This window comes from Ictidomys tridecemlineatus, chromosome 6 (assembly GCF_052094955.1).
Source record: "Ictidomys tridecemlineatus isolate mIctTri1 chromosome 6, mIctTri1.hap1, whole genome shotgun sequence".
NCBI lineage: Eukaryota > Metazoa > Chordata > Mammalia > Rodentia > Sciuridae > Ictidomys > Ictidomys tridecemlineatus.
In genome coordinates this window covers 81096068-81110757 of record NC_135482.1, presented here as the reverse complement: position 1 = coordinate 81110757, position 14690 = coordinate 81096068, and the positions used below count along the sequence as shown (strand labels likewise).

At 36.3% G+C, this 14690-nt stretch overlaps 1 protein-coding gene across 5 annotated transcripts in view; it reads left to right on the top strand.

Annotated features, from left to right (window-relative positions):
* Positions 1-752: 752 nt before the first annotated feature.
* Positions 753-14690, top strand: part of Ccdc91 (coiled-coil domain containing 91) — a 330550-nt gene continuing 316612 nt past the window's right edge. For 3 of the 5 annotated variants that reach the window (XM_078014979.1, XM_040280858.2, XM_005339928.5), the window contains exon 1: positions 753-893. The gene's annotated coding sequence lies outside the window, so the exon portion shown is untranslated. The remainder of the gene's footprint in view (positions 894-14690) is intronic. The other 2 variants (XM_078014978.1, XM_040280856.2) reach the window with 2 other exon arrangements.

Sequence of the window (14690 nt, the reverse complement as noted above, 5' to 3'; positions counted from 1 at the left end):
CAAGTCTACATACCTATTCTTCCTTGGAAATAAAAGTCTGTCAATTGTGTCATTTTTTTTTTTTCCTTTTTCTTCAAGAGAATCTATTTGACAGCTTTGAAAAAAGGAATGACTGTCTCTGTGACAGAGATGGCAGGTATGACTTGCTGTTATCTGGAGTTAAGGATAAGAACAAAATTCCTTCTAGAGCAGAATTCTTTCACTTAGTAGTGATCTGGAGAGGTTCTTAGCTTAGACGCATCCTGGTGCTTTAGAGTCTAGATATGTAAAGGTGAGGGGGAGGAGAACTCATTGCATTTACTACATAAATGTAGGACACTTTGCTTAGTTCCCATGGTTTTGTCTTTATTGTTGTTTTGTTTTTTGAATTCAGCTTGGAAGTGGTGAAGTGATGGGGTGGGGGAAAGGGATCTTCTCCCAGCCAATCCTAGCTTTCCATATGGGAGAGACATTGTGATTTTTTTTTTTCTTTGATATTTAGTCATACAAACAGGGCTTGTCCTCAAGAGGAATGAGACGCTGTACTTAACAGGAGTTGGGTCTGGGTAATGCCTTCAGAAGAAAAACCCTCTGAGGATAAACCAAGCCAAGGGTGGACTGGGTTTCTAGGATGGGTCTCCCCCCACCCCCAGGCTCAGGGCCACGTGACTCGCGCCTGTGCCTTGAGTGACAGCGCGCAGGCTTGGGCGGGCCTTGGTGGAAATCAACTTCCGGGGGCAGAGGTGTTCGACGGCGGGTGGTGCGTGGGTTGCCCCAAGTTGGGTTCTTGGGGCCGCAGTTTCGCCCGAGGGTCTGGGGTCTTGTCGGGGTGTGTATTTGCGGGTCTGTGTCCTGGGGGTGGCTCACCCGGCAGCGGCTCGGCGGCGGCGGCAGCGAGCGAGAGCGGGGAGCAGGTAAATGAACGCTCGCCTTCCGGGCCTGGGTCTAGGGGCCGGGGCGGCGCGAGGCCGGCGGGGAGCAACCCGTTAAGGCTGTGAGGGCGGCGGAGCTTCTGCCGCCCGCCAGCTGTGGCTTCGCCCCTGGCGGTCGCCGCGACCCCGAGTCTGGAGGCATGACCCGCCTCGGGCGGGAAGGAAACCTGGCTGCCCCGACTAGGAGTGCAGACCGGTTCCTTTGCTCGCCGGCAGGTTTTGGCACCTGCACGTTGCAGAGTTGAGTGTTTTGGAAAGTCTACGCACAAGTACACGTGATAATTGTGTCACCGAAGCGCCCACCGATAGGATACTTTGATTCTTGCCTAGGTGTCACTGTCCACGCCAGATTTAGGTTTCCTTTTACTTTGCCAAGCCCAGCGGGATAAAAGCTCTGTTGGGTCCGCCAGCTACATTTTCTTAAAGTGACATGGGCCACAAGTTGCAGTAAAAGTGGCACTTTGGGGTTAAGGCTGGAGCAAATACTTTTGCCAAGTGGTCAGATATCCTCCATCACCCAAAGCGCGACCCCCAGGCCACATAATAAAAATATTTCCTCCGTCTGCGCTTGTCACCTACCGCGGAGGAAAGCTTTGGACACGAAACCTAATTTTTTGCTTTACTTTAAGGAGTGGGAACTATTAAAAGCAGCGCTGAGTGTTTTTTTGGTAGGATGGTGTTGCCGCTGCTACTCTCACTTGCTTCCCTGTTGAGAGTTGGGGCTGAGCCTGATTTCCTGGAGGGTAAAGTCTTGGCCACAACTGTAGGTGACTCAGCGGCCCCTTTTGAATTCCCACTCTTTCCTTCCCTCCTCCCCTCAATTGTGCAGATACTGATGCCATCTTCATCTTCAGATATTTGTCCTGGCAGGAGTTGGTTGATGGTTTTTGAAGCAGTTTGCATGTTGTGTGATGGAACTATTGGAGTGGGCTGATATTTCATCTTATCATTAGTTGGGCTAACATTGTAAGGCAAAAACAGAGGTTACAGGAATTGATAGGATGCTGTCCGTCATTTGGAGAACTCTGCACTTGTGATTACTGCTGGTACAATTTGTTAAAGAGGCTTGGCTGCACTGTACCTGTTAGGTAAATGGAGCAACGGGGATGCCAAGCAAAGTACACCTGCGTGGTGTGCCTTGACCAGTATATTGTGTGGTAGAAAATTGCCCTGGTTACAAAGTTTGGTAACCTCCAGACTGGCTAGGAGGTGGTTCTGTGGGCTGGGAAATCTTATTGCATACTGGTTTCCCAGCAACAGTATAAGCCAAATGGAATAAACATAAAGAAAACACAGTGATGAAAGTTACAACTTACTTCTTAACTTTTATTAAATGGAAAATGTATGTGCTTATTGCAATGCTTAGCTCAAAACCGCTGAGATTTTTTAAATCATCTTAATATTTAATAACATACAAAACTACATAAAAATCATCACAAAAAGACATCATCATCATCATCATCATCATCATCATCATCATCATCATTATTGTATTTTGGTGGCAGTAAAAATGAGAAGATGGTTAACTATTAGCTTGTGTGGACCTTAAAGGGACAAACAGGAATTTGTCTAATGAGGCATTTTACAGATTCTCCAGCTCTTGTAAGATTTGTAAAGTACATAGAATTGTTACGAATAAAGAAAGCTATTTAAAGATAGGATCTTCTCTGAAGTTATTGGGAAAGGATTGAGGTCGATAAGATGTTTCCATTTAGTAAAAGGAAGGAGGAATGTTCAGGTAAATTGTTTCTAAACACTAGCCTATAATCACCATCACCTTTATTAACCTGTTTCTTCTGTTCTTTCTTGAAAGCAGATCAAACAATGAGAACTTTAAAAAGATGACTTTCTTTAGGTTAACTCTGTGTATCAATGTACATCTGTTCGTATTACTAATAAAATTTTAAAATTTGCAATATTTTAAGGATATTTTTGGTTTAAGGAACAGTTTCTCTACTGTTCTTTCTTGCCTTATTCTTGTAATACAGTAAACTGGATTTAACAAATTTAATTCAATGTGCTTTTTTCCCAAAGGACATACTTCTTTTAAAATTTAGGCACATTAAGATATAATTTACAACAAATAAAAAGTAATTTTTAGTATACATCATTGTATATATTCTGAAAAATATATTTAAAGCACCACCACACTCTAGACAAATAACATTTGGATCATTCCAATCCCCCCCTTTTTATTTTTTATTTTGAGACAGCGCTTTACTAAGTTGTGGAGGGCCTCAATAAGTTGCTGAGGCTGGCTTTGAACTTAGGATCCTCCTGCCTCAGCCTCCTAAGCCTCTGGGATTATACCATGACTTTTTTTTTTTTTTTAAATTTAATATGAAATCTCCCTGTGTTGCCCAGCTTGGGCTTGAACTCAAATCTTTCATTCTTAGCCTTGTATGTTTATTTTGAATCTATTAATTTTATTTATTTATTTATTTATTTATTTATTTATTTCACTTGTATCTCCTTTTTTAAAAATTGGTTGTTCAAAACATTACAATGCTCTTGACATATCATATTTCATACATTTGATTCAAGTGGGTTATGAACTCCCATTTTTATCACATGAATCTATTAATTTTAATGATTAGAATAAACTCACTAAAAATTAATAAATAAGGTATTAGTACTTCTGAAGTGAAGTGTTTACTCAAATTTATGCCTTTTATGACTTTCTTTTTTTTTCTTTTCTTTTTGAGAGAGAGAGAGAGAGAGAGAGAGAGAGAGAGAGAATTTTAATATTTATTTTTTAGTTTTCGGCGGACACAACATCTTTGTTTGTATGTAGTGCTGAGGATTGAACCTGGGCCGCACACATGCCAGGCGAGCATGCTACCGCTTGAGCCACATCCCCAGCCCCAGACTTTCTTTATTTTCTAATTTTAAATTAGTTTAAACATTTGACCTATACTATCTTTCTTCTACTGTCAAATCCCCAATACAAAGATTTCTGTTGGCCGTGTATGATAGAAACCCACTTAAAGAATTAGAAACATGCTGTCACAGCATGTTTTTAAAAATTTTTGAAATGTGTAGAATTTTTAATTGTAACAGGTTTAATACATGAAGATTAGAGATAATGTTATCTACTTTAAAATGCATCATGTTAAAATTCTAGTAAGCCTATGTGTTTTCCTTAAAAGTATATGTACATTTTGGTGTTTATGTATTGCATTTCAACAAAAGACTACCTATATGAATAAAACACTTATTTTGTGAAGTGTGAAACCATTTTTCCCTTGTGTAATTATCTTTTATTTTTTATAAAGATAATCCCAGAGGAGGTTGACTTTCTTTTCCTTTTGCCATCTCTTTCCAGAAATAGGCCTAGATAATGGAAAGACCAGCCAAATTGCTTTTTTTATTGTGTCTACCCCTGTGATAAAAGATCAGCTTTACATGATCACTTCAAAAAGTTGCTTTAATTTTATGAGAGTTCAGAACTGCAGTTATAGTAAAGATAGTGCTACCTACTCTGAAAGATCCATTATATGCTTCAAGATTATGCTTCACTGGTAGATGGAGGTGTATATGAATATTATTATGGATGGTTAGGTATCAGTAAACGATAGTGATTAAAGGTGAGATTAAGTATCATTTTAATTATGAATTTAATAAACACTACTTAAAATGAGATTATATATTTTGTTCAATTTGCCCAAGTTGGGCATGAAAACCTATCTAAGCCTGCAAAAACTGAACAGCATAAAGGAGCTACCTGGAATCAGATGACAAGTTGAAATGAATACTTCTATTTTATTCTACCGAATGCTTAAAATTGGTAATAGTTTTCATGAGATAGATGTCTTATCTATCGTCTGTTAATAGCTTATTAACTTCTCTTTTTATCCATATTACTGATTTTTGCTTTTTGAGTGGAATGTTAAGTTCATTTACAGTTATTATCGATAAGGTAAGACCTGCCATCTTTCTGTTTACTTTTTTGTACATTTTCAGTGTGAGAGGTTTTTGTAATTGTTGCTGTTGTTCCTTAATTCCTCTGTTACTGCCTTATCTGACTTCTTTTGTAGTAAATAGATATATTCTGCTGTTCTATTTTAATTTATTCCTTTTTTAAGATTTTTTTTTAGTTGTCAATAGACCTTTATTTTATTTATTGATACATGCTGCTGAGAATCTAACCCAGTGCCTCACACATACAAGGCAAGCACTCTGCCATGAGCCACAACCCCAGCCCTAATTTGTTTCTTTTACTACATATTTTGAAGGTATTTTTTTTTTTTTTTAGTTTTTGCTGCGGGAATTGCAAATGACAATTTATAACAATCTACTTTGGATTAATACAAACTTAAGTTTGTTAAAAATGTGCTTCCCTTTGTGCTGTTGTAACAAACATTATATCTTTTTATATTATGTGCTCATCAATATAGATTTAGAATTTTTGCTTTATGCAGTTGTCTTTCAAATCAGGTGTAAAAGAGAGTCACAAATATACATTTATATTGTCTTTTATATTTACTTATGCAGTTACTTTTACCAGTACTATTAATTTTTTTAATGTGGATTCAAGTACCCTCTGTTGTCCTTTCATTTTAGCCTGAAGGATTCTCACTATTTGTCCTAGGTAAGAAATTCGAGAGATGAATTCTTGTTTTTGTTTAGCTGTGAAAGTCTTAATTTCTTCATATTCAAAAATAGTTTTGCTTGTTTTAGATTTCTTAGTTGATAGTGCCCCACACCCAACTTTGAATGTGTCACCTAACTGCCCATTTTCTTACGCGAAATCAGATGTAAAATCCGTATTCCTTGTTTGTGATGAGTTGCATCTCATATGGCTTTGAAGATTCACTTAGTCTTTTAGAAGTTTGAGTATGATGTGTCAGAATTGTGGGACTCTTATTTAAGATTATCCTTAGGTATATAGATTAATATTTTTCATTAAATTTGCAAAGTTTTCTGTCATTATTCTTTAAATATTCTTCTGTCCCTTTCTTTCCTTGTTTTCTGATACTATCATTATGCTCATGTTGATATGCCTGATGATTTCTCACAGTTTTCTTGATGTTTTTGTTCATTTTTGTCCCTTATTTTTTCTTACTATTTCTCAGACAGAACAATATCAATTGACCTATTTTCAAGTTCATTTCCTCTGTCAGGTCAAATGTGCTATGAGCCTTTCTAGTGAAATTTTCAATTAAGTTGTTATACTTTCAACTCCAAATTTTACTTATTTCTTTTTTTATATTTCCTATTTTTTTTTATTAATAATCTGTTTGGTGAGATATTGCAATCAATCTCCCCCCTTTATTAAGATATGGTTTCCTTTAGTTATTTGAGGCTATATTTTTGACCATATTTAAAGTAGCCCATTTTGATTTCATTGTCTGATAACTCCAATGTCTGTGCTGCCTTAGTGCTAATTTCTATTAACAGCCCTTTTCCCTCTCTGTGTGTACCATGATATCTTGTCTCTTGCATGTCCTTTGAAAACTATACAATTATAAAAATAGACTCTGTCTCCTTCCCAGGGTTTGTCATCGTAGCTGTTATTGCTCTTGATGCTTTTTTGTTTGCATAGTAATTTTCCTTAATTCTTTATGTATGTGGCCACTGAAGTCTCTTTCTGGTTACCTTCAGGGCGTGTAATGATCAGATGATTATTTCCATAAATGCCTGGAACCAGTGAGTCTCTCAGGCTTTGTCAAGGATCTCTGTGCATGATGGGCATGCTTGTAATACTCAGGTAGGCAGTTTACAACTCTGAAGATTAGCCACCTGCGAAAGCTTAGGACAATCTTAGGTCTTAAGAAAGACCTAAGTCCACACAGGTATTCATGAGTACGTATACAGCAGTTTTTTAGATTTTCAGGAAAATATTGATTGTATCTTTTCAAAGTCACTCTATGGACATCTTATTCCCCAGCTTTAATTTTGAAATATCCCAGCTTTTCGATTGGTTAGCTTGTTGTTTGTTCCAACAGTTATACCATGTCAGGCAGATGTGATGTTAAACAATTGGTCCTGTTTGTTTTTTGACAAATGCCGTCTGGGGAAAAGATTTCTGGCACTGGGCATGCTCTGAGTCAGATCAAATAAAGACAAGTACAGGAGTGGCATTTTCCAAGGAACTTCTGTGAAGGACAAAAATGAAAATTTCTGGGAATGGGGCTCTGGAGGAGTTCCAACCCCATTTTGCTTCTCTGGTAGCTTCCAGGGTGCTGAATTGAATCATGATTTTGAGCCTGTTGGTTTCAAGGCTATCATGGTGCTAGGGAGCTGAGGGAGCAGCTGAGGGAGGTGAGAATAGGGACAGGTTAAAATCCCACCAAGCTTCCTATTCTTACTCATATTCAACAGTTTATCTTTACATGCTCCCTAGATTGTTGTAAGATTGTTTGATTTCGAGTTCTGAAAAAGTTGATTTTGACAGATTTTGCCACTATTGCTCTTATTTTATGGAGAACATTTTTGCTGATGTCATGTACAGTATTTCAGTGGTCCAAATTCTTCTGAATGTCACTTTACCCTAGTTATTTTCTACTATTTCTCTTCTTCACCTATGTGTATTACAGCCTCATGTAAGAAATCATTTTCAGTATTGTAATGTAGATATATAAAATTTCCCCATATACTTTAAAGTCATTTAGTCATTGAAGTAGGCATCTGCTTGATGCTGTGGATAAGAACTATAGTATGCTTCTATCTTTAGGAGAGTGACTTAGTCAGAAATTTGTAAATGTAAGGAAAATTAGTTTGTTAGTTGAATGAGTGAAAAAGATCTGATAAGAGGTAATGTAAAATACTTTTATTGATAATATAGATCATTATCTCAGACATCTAATGTTGTAAATCATTATGCCATTTTTGTCTTTATATAATTGGATCAATTTATATAGAGGAAAATTTCAGTTTGGGCTTCTGAATTATGGCTAAAAAGTTAATTGAACTGCTAGAATGATTATGCTGAAAGGGCAAAATAAAGAAACATTTTTTAAATTCTTGTTGTGTATTGTACCTGAATGTATTACTTGGTAAAATTGTTTTTTTCTGGTTAAGGAGTTTTCTAGTAAAAGAAAAACAACTAGATTTGACTATCTAGACATCTTGAGATATGAGAATAATAAAAGCAAATATATTATAGTAAGGACATTGATTGTTAAGGAACAGGATCCTCAAAATTGGAATGGGTATCCTGATAAAGTTGGTGACTTTAAACTCCTAAATTGTGACACGTCTTCTTTGCCACTTGAAGAGAACTCTCCCCTCTCCTGTGGGAATATCCACCCTACTCTTGAGAGGATTAATTCTGCATTGCTTGGAGGAAACTTCATACAAGGTAATGCTGAAGCTTCTGAGGACCTGCGTCTGCCATCCCTTATCTTTTTATTTTTTTTTATTTTTTATATCCAGGATTGAACTAAGGGGCACTTGGCCAATGAGCCATATCCCTAGCCCTATTTTGTATTTTATTTAGAGAGGGTCTCACTGAGTTGCTTAGCACCTTGCTTTTGCTGAGGCTGGCTTTAAACTTGCAATCCTCCTGTCTCAGCCTCCTGAGCTGCTGGGATTATAGGTGTGAGCCAATGTATCTGGCTCATCTTTTTTTTTTTTAAATTTTATTTGTTCTTTTTAGTTATACATAACAGTAGAATATATTTTGACATATTTATGTAAACAAGGAGTAACATCTTATTCTAATTAGCATCCCATTCTTGTGGTTGTACCTCATGTGGAGATTCACTGTGGGTGTATTCATCCTTCATTCTGGACCTAAGTCTCAGTAGACTCTAGAGATAAGGTGCAAAGTATGACTTATGAGGAAATGTGCAACACTCTGAAAGAACTGTGAGTTTTTAAATTTCACATCTGGGACACATGTTTGTATTGATAGTGAGGATGTAGGATAGTAGTGGAAGGAATCTAAAGTTGGATCAGGCTGAATTTATTGACATTGGTTCACTAAGCAGAGATTCTGCATTTACTCTTGCAGCTTGGAGAGCTAGACCGAACTCCTCAAAGGGGTTTCAGCTCCCCTTCATTCAAGGGGTTCTAGGTCTGCAAACTATATCAAGTCTTGGGAACTGAGAGTCGTAATGCACTGCTTTTATTATTTTGATTTGACTTTTGTTCACTTAACCTAGAAATTTTCTGCTCATGCAAATCAACTAAAAATATATTAGGCTACCCATTTCATTCTAGAAACACCATGATCAAATAACCAACCACTGGCAAGAATCAGATTCTTCTGATTGTTTCTTTGACTCTACTGTTCTAATGGCCATTATGGTAACCACACCCACCTTGCACTGAACAGTTCAGTGCTGCTACTTGCTCCCTGCCATACCAGAATTTACCTCTACAATTGTATAGATTTTCCAATTCAATGACTGCAGTTCCCACTATAGGGTCTTGCCTTTTGAGAAGAGAAATCACAGAATATCCTTAGTACACTGCCAAAAATTTATACTCAGCCTTTTTTCCCATCCTTTCCGAGGCACCCATGCTTCTTTTACCAGGATAACTATGCATTGGGGAAAAAGAAATCATACCTCTTGGGTACTGGTTCTGAACCAAAATTAATTCCATGAGGCTCAAAATGTCCCTATGATCCATCAGTCAGAATAGGGGATCATGAGCATTGAGAGATCAGTGGTTAGCTTACATTATTTTCACTAAGACTTGTTAGTTCTTAAATGCATTCTTGGGTTATTTCCCCATTTGGAGTGCTAAAGTATAACAACTGGCAGAGTCCCTATTGTTGGTACCCTGACTAATGAAGTGAGAGCTGTTCTGGTGGTAAAGACCTACTAGAAGCTTTTAGAACTTTGTCTACCTAGGAAAATAGAATCAAAAGCAGTAATACATTTTAGGAGAGATTGCAGAGATTAGTGCCATAATTAAGGACTTGAAAGTTACAGGAATGGTGATTCCTGGCATATCCGTGTTCAACTCTTCTATTTGGCCTGTGCAGAAAACAAATGGATCTTGGAAAATGACAATGGCTTATCATAATTCTTTTTTTTATTGGTTGTTCAAAACATTACAAAGCTCATGACATATCATCATTCATACAGTTGATTCAAGTGGGTTATGAACTCCCATTTTTACCCCAAATACAAGTTGCAGAATCACATCGGTTACACATCCACAGTTTTACATAATACCATATTAGTGTCTGTTGTATTTTGTTACCTTTCCTATCCCCTACTGTCCCCCCTCCCCTTCCCTCTCATCTTCCCTCTCTGCCTCATCTGCTGTTTTTCAGTTCTCTCCCTTGTTTTTTTTTTCCCTTTCCCCTCACAAACTCTTACATGTAATTTTGTGTAACAATGAGGGGGCTTATCATAATTCTAATAAAGTGGTGACTCCCATTGTAGCTTCTGTACCACTCCCATTATAGCTGCTGTACCAGATGTGTTTTCATTGCTTAAGCAAGTTATTTTATTCCTTGGTACTTGATATGCAGTTATTTATCTGGCAAAATAATATATTTTTCCACATCTGTGTCTACAAGGCCTCTCAGATGCATTTTAGTTCTACCTGGTAATGTCAGCAATACACATTCACTGTCCTATCCCAGGGGTATAACAGCTCTCCAGTCCTGTGTCATAATTTTAGTTCTCAGGAATCTTGATCACCTTTTTCTTGTACAAATTATCACATTGGTCCATTACATAGATGACATGCTGAATGGACCTAGTGAGGGAGAAGTAGTGATTACTCTAGACTCATTGATAAGACATCAGCATATCAGAGAGTGGGAAATAAATTCAAGTAAAATTCTGGGGACTTTGTCAGTGAAATTTCTAGGAGTCTGCTGGTGTGGAGAATGTTGAGATATTTATACTAATATGAAAGATAAGAAAGTGCTACAGTTGTCCTCTCCTATAGCCCAAAACAGAGGCATCATATCTAGTGGGCCTTTTTGAAACATATTTCTCATTTGTGTGGTGCCATACTAGCTTATTTACCATGTGACTCCTAAAAAGTTGCAAGTTTTGAATGGGGTCCAGAATAAGAAAATGTTCTGCAGTGGGTCTAGATTGCTATACAATCACTTCTGCCACTTGGGCCATATATCCAGTATCTCCAATGTGTTTGATATTTCAGTGGCAGATAGGGATGCTGTTTGGAGCCTTTGACAGGCCCTATAGGTGAATCACAGATCATATCCTAGAAATTATAGAACATAGCCCTGCTATCCTCCATGAATAACTATTTCACTCTTGAGAAACAGCTCTTGATCTGCTGTGGAGCCTCAGTAGATAATGATGTGAGCCACCAAATTACCACGTGACCTGAGAACTGTGTGTTGGACTTAACCCATAAATTTGGGTGTGTGCAGTACTGGGGAAGCAAAACCTTTATCCTTTCAGGTTTTTTCTTTGGACTGGTCCTGAGAGTTAAATTGACGTAAGACAGATTAACAATAGAAAAGAAGACAAAGTAAGTTTCATGTGACATGGGAACACTCATAAGAAAGACTCGAAAGAAGTGGTTAGAATTAACCATTATCTACTGAATTGAATAAAGAATAGTGAGTTGTAAAATGTGATGGGGCAAAGGATCATGGACTAGGTTGTTAATTGGTAGAGAAATTACTAGGAAGCTGAGTTTACTAAGATTTTCTTATATGGATTTCACATGGCTCCATCTTCCCATCTTTGATGACAAGAATGCTGTTTTCCTTTTGGTATAGGGAGAACATCTTTTACATGGGAACATTATCTTCTGTTTACTGATTTATAATTTTCACATGTATTTTCTTCTCATTTGCTTATGAATATGTATGTGACGTGTGTGTGTATAATATAAAGCAGATATCTTTTTGTTCCCTCTTTTATTCGTCAGTAACATAAAATATTTTGATTTTATATCATAGAATTTAAATATTGTTAGCTTTGCATCATAGTATTTAAGTTATATCAAGAAGAAGGGTAAACATCAGTCAAGGACTTCACCTCTTCTGGGGAGAGAGTTAATGCATTTCCAGTTATATATAGGCTATTTGTATCATTGTAAGTGGGATTATGACCTTGCTATTTATTTAGAGACTAAGTCCACACTTACGACAATTCATGTGGGTGCCAGGTTGATAAGTAGTGAACTTGAGATGATTGATTTTATTTGTCAAGTTGACTGGGCCATAGTTTACCCAAATATTTGATCAAACATTATTCTGGGTATGTCTTTGAGGATATTTTTTGAATATTAATATTTGAATTCATAGACTGAATAAAGCACATTGGCCTCCCTAATGTGAATGCCTTATTCTGTCAATTGAAGATCTGAATAGAATAAGAAAGCTATGTTAGGAAACTTATTCTTCCTGACTGTGTTGGGACATCAGTCTTCTCCTGCACTTGTACTGAAATTTGGACTGTTGGCTCCTCTGGTTCTCAGAGCATCAAACATAGACTAGAACTCATACTGTTAGCTTCCTGGTTCTTAGGCCTGTATTAGCAATGCTCCTGGGCCTCTAGCTTGCTGACTACATATCTCAGGACTTCTCAGCCTTCCTAATTGTGTGAGTCCTTATAATCCATCAATTTAAACACACAGACACACTCTATTGTTACTCTCTCTCTGAGGAATCCTGAGTAAGATATTTACCAGAAACAACAACAACAAAACAAAAACAAAAAAATAACAACAACAACAACAACAACAACAAAGACCCCAACTTCAATTGACAATTTCTTTTTCCAGAATAGCAACAATAGACTGTGGTTGGCATGGAAGAAGGTCAAATATAGAGCTAATAATGTATTGTCATCTTACCACAGAATCTATCAAGAAGAGTAGTCTTGAAGTTCCTTAACAATTTGCTTTTATTTCTTTTAGTGTCCCAAAGGCAACTTAATAGATAAATGTCTATACTATATGGAAGGGGGATGGAAAATAGTAAGATGTTTAAGATATTGAGTCCTAGAGCAAGGAAAAATTGTAGTAAATTCATAGAAATTTAGGCTAAGATTTCATAATTACTTCAGACATTTTCAAGCAATGATATCTATATTATCAGGTTATTGAGTTTTTTAATGCTCTTTATTTAGATGTTGATGCACCTTTATTTTATTCATTTATTTATATGTGGTGCTGAGAATTGAACCCAGTTCATCATATATACTAGGCAAGTGCTCTACCACTGAGCTACAACCCCAGCCCCAGGTATATTGAGTTTTAGCAATAATCTTTAGTGACTGATGAATATCTGCTTTGATTTAAACATATTTGGTAAAACTCAGGTACTGTTATTTCTATTGTTCACTGAGATTTGTTTATTTATTTGTATCACAATACCATTTTGGATTATGGAGAATAATCATTATGCCCTTGTTCTCCCTGTTGAGGGCTAAGAAGTTAATTATACCTACTGGGAAAAAATTTCACCTATATATCCAAAGGGAATCCTATGCTGAATAAGATACTGCTTAAATAAAATAGGGGAAACCCATGAATAAATAACTGTACTCAGTACTTAATTTTACTTTGTTTTGTGTTTTTAAAGAGGGAGTCATGAAGACTATAGGATTTCCTTTTTAAAAAGTTTTTTTTTTTAAAAAGAATGTTTGGATACTTTTAGCATTTAAAGTTGGTTAATTACCACACATTCTTTCCATTTCCATTGTGATTGTGTAACAATGCTGAGGTCTGGAATCATGCAACTCATTTCTGAGCTTTTTTTTGTTTGTCTTCCATTCTCACCAGAACTCTTTCCCTGTGTTTCTTATGTTGCATTATATAGCAAGGTTTTCTTGGTTCTCAGTCTTAGAAATATGTCAAGTCATTTTGTAAGTAGAACATGTCTTCATTTCTCCTGCAATTCAGTTATTTGAACATGTTTTGATAATAAAAAGGATACATTGTACCTCAAAATTATCACAGAACTCAGTTATTCTAATCAAGAAAGTTGTGCCATCTTTTTGGATACTTATGTATGATGAATTAATGAACTTTATGTATTCTCTAAGAGAAGAGCAACTATAACAAATTATTTCCGTCTTTATACAATCATATAATTATACAATTGTGCTCTTTTTTGTGACCAGCTTATTTCATTTAGCATCATGGCTTAGGGTTCCTTTATAGTATATTTCTGTATCAGAATTTCATTCTTTTTAAAAGGCTGAATATTTGATTGTATGTGTATACCATATTTTGTTTATTTATTGTTTTTTACCTTATGACTATCGCAAATAGTGCTGCCATGGACATGGGTGTATAAACATCTGTTTGAATGTCTGCTTTTAGTTCTTTTGGTATGTGCTCCAAAGTGAAATTGCTAGGTTTTATAGTAGTTTTATTTTATTTTTTTGTGTGACTATACTATTTTCTGGGAGATGATATTTCTATGTTTGATATTTTAAAGAAGTACCACATTATTTTCCTACACACTCAGTATTTTAAAGTCTGTTTCCTTTATTTGGTTCAATGGATAGTGAACCTTTAGGAAGGAGCTGCTAGTATAGTGTGAGTAGCAGCCAAACAATCTTTAGTCTTGCTAAGAGCCATCATCTTTGTTAACATATTGATCTGAAAACTAGTGTTTCTCAGAAAGTGATCCTGGAACCAGCAGCATCACAAATAACCTGTTATATAAGTAGTTTTCCAAATGTCACTATATTTTATCTATCTATCTATCTATCTATCTAGATAGATAGATAGATAGATAGATATATTTTTTTCAGACTCTGGAAGTGAGGATGACAGAAATGTAGAAATAACAAAAGTGTTTGAATAACAAAAGTGTTTAATTTGATGAAGTTTCCTTTATCAAATTTGGTTTGTGCTTTTTGTGTTCTCAGACAT